The sequence below is a fragment of the Gavialis gangeticus genome, unplaced genomic scaffold (assembly GCF_001723915.1).
Source record: "Gavialis gangeticus isolate Ggan-Ray unplaced genomic scaffold, GavGan_comp1, whole genome shotgun sequence".
Classification (NCBI taxonomy): Eukaryota; Metazoa; Chordata; order Crocodylia; family Gavialidae; genus Gavialis; species Gavialis gangeticus.
In genome coordinates, this window is record NW_017728994.1 from 47,794,221 (window position 1) to 47,800,983 (window position 6,763).

Here is a 6,763-nt window from a genome sequence, read left to right on the forward strand (position 1 = left end):
CCCCCCACTACAGAAAGGATGTGGACACATTGAAGACAGTCCAGTGGAGGACAACGAAAATGGTTGTGGGGCTGGGAGATATGACTTGTGAGAAGAGGCTGAGGGAACTGGGCTGTTTTAGTCTGCAGAAGAGAAGACCGAGGGGGATTGAATAGCAGCCTTCAACTTCCTACAGGGGGGCTGCAAAGAAGATGGAGCTGGACTGTTCTCAGTGGGGGCAGGTGACAGGACAAGGAGCAATGGGCTCAGGCTGCAGCAAGGGAAGTTGAGGTTGGATGTTAGGAAAAACTTTTTCTCACTAGGAGGGTGGTGAAGCACTGGTGGCATTCATCCTTGGAGGTTTTTAAGACCTGGGTAGATGAAACCTCATCTGGGATGATGTAGTTGGGGCTGATCTTGCTTGGAGCGGGGGGTTGGACTAGATGTGACGTCCTGAGGTCCCTTCACACCCTCATTTTCTATGAGCCTGTTGTCTTGGTACAAATCACAGACTGCTAATGATGATAGTAAATGGATTCTAGATTTAACTTTTTGCTAAGTGTGAAGTTTCTGACAAAGTGTAAAATATTGCCTCTCTTAGTTGCGATCAATCAGGTGAAAAACTCTGCAGAGCAGTCGGGTTAGGATTTGGGCTAAGTAGAGCATGCATTGCATCTCTGCACAGTATTGTACTACACAGTACAGTACTGTAATAAGTGTGTATTGATTTTTAAGAAGTGGGACTGTTGCTGACGACAATGTTCCAACCTAGAAATCCATTTAAATCTTGGTGCTGCCACGATGACTGTTTTTTAGCAGCGGTTCCCATTAGGTGCTATGTCTTAAATGGTTGGAATCCTTTTTGTCATTTGAAAGCTCATTTCCATTTGATCACATGTCTCAGTGGTGCCTTAAGCCTCTCTGTTTAGCTTGGTAAATTTAAACGGCTTTTGGTTCAAAGACTGTGCATGGCTAATGTGAGTCGCTAACTAACAAAGGCTAGTTGTCAGGTACGCAGGTTGTAGCTGTGTTGGTCTGGAGCAGTGGTCTCCAACCTTTTTAAGTAGGCGGTCGCCTTTGACATTTCAAAGCAACCCAAGATCTACCAAGATCAGCCCTCCCACCCAAGCCTTGGATTGACTCCAAGAGGCTCCGAGATCTCCCGGTGGACCGAGATCTACTGGTTGGTGACCACTGGTCTAGAGGCAAAAGGAATCGGCACTCGTTGTAGAGGTGATATCTTTTATTAGACCAACTAGATTTTTGCAAAAAAAATTCATTAATTGCTAGTTGTGCACTTAATGGAGACCACAAAAAATCTTTATGGAAAACTGCTGAGAAATTTGCTGCTAACTGTCTTTTAATTATGCTTACAATTATATTTCTAGGCAATGTAGTTTTTTAAGATGGATTGATTCTTGATGCTGTTTTTGGATTGTCTAATTTTTGCTGCGGCAGTCGTGCTCCCTTTGAGCATAAATCAGGCCACTCTTTGGGCAGTGCTCTGCTTTCCAGCAGTCTGTTCTGGATAACACTGTTATACCCCTTCAGAAGTGATTTAACCAGTTGATACACAAAAAAGCCTGCTTTTGGTTAAATAAACCATGTTCTAAAAGTGGTGGATATAGATGCAGATACTTTTTGGATGCACCCCAGTAATGCAAGACCTTAAAAGCTATTCACAATGGCGTGCAAGAGGCAGTAAGCCAACTTAGCTTTGTCTTGTGTGTACAGTTTGCCTCCCAGCAATGAGGTTGCATATCTTGACTGAGCTGTTTCCTGTCGGATAGAGAGACTCTGTTCAATTAAGTGGAACTAAATGGTTGTCATGGATGACCTGAGCCTTACAGGCTGGAGTGATTATATAGCACTGTTTGCCTCATTTTCCTAAAGAGTGTCTCCGATTCTTGTGAAAACCAGTGTGTGGCTGTTTGGCACAAGCTTGTGTGGATTGTGCAAGGGACTCTTATGACTTGGTTGTTCGTTTCTGTTGCAGGGTGCTGAGTTATGCCGATATTTGTTCTGATCAGTAATGGTGTGCGTGTCCCGGGGCTGTTGGGGTTTTGATTTCCAACACTGCCTTCTTCCACCCTCCTCCCCATTCCTGCTCTGGTTTTAATGCTTTGTCTAGTTTAGTTGCACATGTTGAATCTGTGCAATGCTGTTACCATGTCCTGGCAAAAAAAAAAAATTGGCTCTCCCTGAACTTGTCAGAAAGGTTTCCACTGATGCACGTAGTAAATTTTTCTTTTGCTTTACTTAATCCTGTTGCTCTTATTTTACTATATAGACTTTTTTTAACATCTTGTTCTGAGCTGTGGACAGTGATGGATTACTACTCGTAAGCATCCTGTCAGTGAAGTAAAAATAAGAAGTTGGAGTTCAGAAATAACAAGATTTGCTTGGGAGGGAAAGGATATCACCATATATCACAAATCCCGTATCTTTATTGTGATGCAATTGCTTAATTATCCTCAAATTGTCCTTGGCACTTAAACCTGGCTTTCACTGGAAATAATCAGAGTTCCTGTCTGTATCTCAAGACTACTAATTTCATTTTATAAACTCCCAAGGCGTATTTTTTTTCTCTTGGAGTACAAGCTTAAAAAATGTTTCCTTCCTACAGGCTGCATGTTATGTCTTTGGTTAACGGCAGCAATCTCAAAGTGAGGTCTATAATACCTTGAACTCCCAGTGAAATCGGAGCAAGTTGAAGATGCTTGGTATACCAAGACAGACGCAGTTCTAGACCAACCAAAATAGTTGGAAAAATTCTTTGCAAGCTTTCGGGGGCACACACCCTTCTTCAGGCAGAGGGAGTGTCTGCAGTTGTTTTGTGCTCTTCCTGGATGGGATAGCTATCTAATAAAAGAGATGGGATTTTCCCAAAGAACCTTGTCGGCCTGTGTCCTTAGACCAACCTGGCTACAGCCTACACCCCTGTTAAACCAAGAGCGAGACTTCCTGCTTGTTGAGTCTTTAAAATGTCTTTTGCTTGTGGTACCACGTCTGTGGGTTCTAGAAGCCCTTGCCGTCTCTCTACGAACATGATTGTATCCTCATTGAGAACCAAAATAGCATCTTTTTTGCCCCCCCCTTTTTTTAATCTATGACCACACAGTAACAAAATACAACACAAATAAACATTAAAACCCTTCCTTGCCTGCTCTTTTTTTGTACACTGTGAAAATCTGCACATGTTGAGCTGAGCTGTGAATGCATTGAGGGCCTTCAGTTGGGTGGCTTTTCACTGCAGTGTTGTATGCGCAGAGAACCGATCTCGGATGGGGATGGTTTGGGGTCATCGTGGCTTTATGGGTCCACAGTGGTACAATGAAGCCCACCCAGAAGCCTGTGGAGAACATGCAATACTTGGGCACATTGGTATCGGGCATGGAGTTCAAAGTGGAAGGGGTTTGAAGGTGCAGTTGCATAGGTTGCGTTGCAGTAACATCTGCAAAGGATGCAGTTGTCTTGCCAGGGACACGTGGTGGACGGGATCGGTTGTAGTCACAGCTGCAATTGCTCCAAGAACAGAACTGTGATTCTAACCAAAACTCGAACCTTTAGCAACGAACAGCGGCCAAAAACTTTCAGCCTTGGGCCATGTCACTTCAGTTATCTCCCAAACCTCTCAATCCCCTCTCTTTTCACTCTGAGATTGCATTCATTCATCCTTCACTGCTAGATCTCTCTGTCCCGCTGCCATTTCCTCATAGCCTACATCTGATAGGCCTTTCTTTATTTCGTTGCAATCTTGCTTTAAAAGTAGCCCTGAACACAGATCTCCTGCTGAGGCCAAGCGGTCGTTGAACAGTGGAATAACGATCTGGCTTGCGTTACTGAGCTTGCAACGCTGGGCTGCAGGCCTAGCAAGAATGTTTCTCTCTCTTTCTTTTTTTTTCTTCCCCTAAGTGCATCTGTTTGAACTTGATTTGTCATGTGCTGAGCCTCCCAGATGTTTCTCTAGTGCCACCGCTCAGCCAGGATCTCCTTTTGTATCTATAAATCTGATTCTTCCTTCCTGCGTGAACTGCTTTACATCTGACCTGATTACATAAGGTTTTATTGATTTTTAAATTTGATATCAAGGGTCTCTATTTTAATTATTTCTGGCAAAGCAATTGATCCCTTTTTCCCTGAACGTTGACTCTTCCCCCCCACCCCCGCTACAGCTCTGTGCTTTTGAGCAATAATAAGCGTAAAACCTATAGGAACAGGAATATCGGCTTCCTGCGGGCAGTTTGTACAGATGATCATCTGCTACTTCCTTTCAAATGTGTTGAACAAACCCGGCTTTCACTCTTCCAGTTATTGTTCAGGCGCTTGTGGCTGCAGAGAAATGACCGCGACAACGACTTATTTATTCTTTAGCTAAAAGGAGGTCGCTCCCATGATGGCGTCCCTCCAGTTAGACACGTTGCACCAAAAAAAGTTTTACTCTTGGCTGTCTGTTTTTAATTCAGGTTAACAGTTAAATCAACAACAAATTAAAGCTGGCAACAAATTATAACAGCTAATTAAAATAGCATTTAAAAGCTTCCTTGTCCCAGGTGATTGTGTGTTGTAGGTTGGGGATTTTTTATGTAGATAGGTGAGTTAGATATAACCAGCTACCACAGGTCTAAAGGGCTGGGAATAGATTTGGGGCCAGGGCCTAGTACTTTTTTTTTCTGGTTGTGCCTAGCAAATCTGATTCGGTAACGCTCCATACATTAGTCGTAATTCAGATCTGGGAACTGTTGACTCTGAGATCAGCATTTGGAGACTTGTATTTTTACAGGTGATGTGATTTTTTTTTTTTTCCCCATAGTTTGAGTGAGTGGGCCACTCTAGGGTGGAAATTCTTGAACCGGTCCAAAATCAAGAGGACTGATTTGCCTTTATTCTTCCAAATGCCTATGCAGTCTTTTGAGGGCCACTAGAATAAGAGGTTGAAGCTCTTCATCCTAAGGGTTTGTTTATTTGATTTTTATTTTTTATTTATTTATTTATTTTCCCTCGGTAAAGCAGCATGGGGCCAAATTACTTGAGAAGAAATCCCCAAGCAAAGCCTTCTGGTCAAGTCTGCAGGGTAGTACAATATTGCCTGAAGTGGTAGTGTGATTTTTCTTTGCATCTTACTGATTTGACTTATGTATTATTTATTATTATTATTATTATTATTATTATTATTATTATTATTATTATTTTAAAACTAGCTCAGCACATTTGGGTTGCTTTCGTTTTTTTAACAAAGGAACTTTGTGAAAAAAGCAGATCTTAGATTTGTGTCCTGAATGGGAAGAGGCGATCCCTTTGGCAGTATTGGATATCTCCTCTTGATCACCAAAGCAAAGCCCGGAGATAAAAAGACACGAGCGTGTTTGCTTCCAGGGCTTCTCATCAGCTGGAACAGCATCTCTTTCTATTCAGCTCTCTCCCCTATCCTTTACTTTCTTTGAGTCTTCCCCTTCCCTGCACATGCAGGAAACTGAAGACTTGTACTGCTCATGGTTTTAGTGCTTTTAATCGGCTCCTGCTGTGTCAGCTTTTATCCACCTGTGTTTAATGCATCTAGCTGTCCCATCATACCCAGATCTAGCCTGTCAGCAAGTGTGAGCCCGTACAAGAAAGGTTGAAGTGAATCTGTAGCTAGCGTCCTTCTTTGAGGTCTCACTCGGTGCAGCCTCGGGGCTGTTAGACCTTGGGAGATGCAGAGAAAACGCTGTGGCTTGTGTAGTCCTACTCTTGGACATGGCTACAGGCGGTGGGTACCAACCATGACTTCTTCAGCAAGTCCAACCGAGGCTCGAACATTGCAGACATTTCCCTTCAGGAGTCTGTGACAAAAGATGTTTCAGTGACCCAAAGCCAGCATCTTCAAAATAAAGCATTATTTATTCGTTCCTTAGCTTATGAAACATTTAGTAGAGTCGAGTGTAGATGCAACAAAAGGCGCATGGGCCTAGAGACTCAGCTTTTCTACGACCTGTTGAGGTTTTCTGGTCCCAGGTCGAGTTGTAGAAGGAATACCTTGCTCTACCCTGCGTCCAGCTCCTACCTAGCTCCTCCTTCCAGTGGGTAGGCCAGCCGTTGTTATCCTGACTGCATTGGAGAGATGTACTTGAGGTTATCTTATCAGTGCCATTGTTTTACCTTCCTGCTCAGCTCTTTAACAGCCCTTTTCCTGTGGCTAATTCTGTGCGTTGAGGCTGTCTGCAGTACCAAACAGAAGAGGCAAACAGCTGGCACATTGAATAAATAAAACACTTGGCGCATGCTCTTCTGGAAATAATTTTAGGCTTAGCCATAGGCCAATGAATGACTTGTAAGGAGGTAGAGTGTTTTTGCTGTTAGGTCATTGGCCTAAATTGCATTCTAATTATTGGTGGGTCAGTAGATGTTACCAGTTTGCTTATTGTTTGTTGTCCTGAGAAGCTAATTAAAGGTCTTTATAAACCAGTTCCTTGTGAACAAATGGTTGCTTAACAGCTAGCTGCATAGGATCATAGACAGCGCAGGCTGGAAGGGACCTCAGAGGGTTGCGTCTAGTCCAAGTCCCTGCTCAAAGCAGGACCAGCTCCAGCTAGATCATCCCAGCCAGGGCTTTTGTTGAGCCGGGTTTTAAACACCTCCAAAGATAGAGAGTCCACCACCTCTCTAGGTAACCCATCTCAGTGCTTCACCTCCCTCCTAGTGAGAGAGTTTTTCCTAATATCCAACCTCAACTTCCCTTGCTGCAGCTTGAGCCCATTGCTCCTTGTCCTGTCACCTGCCCCCACTGAGGACAGCCCAGCTCCAT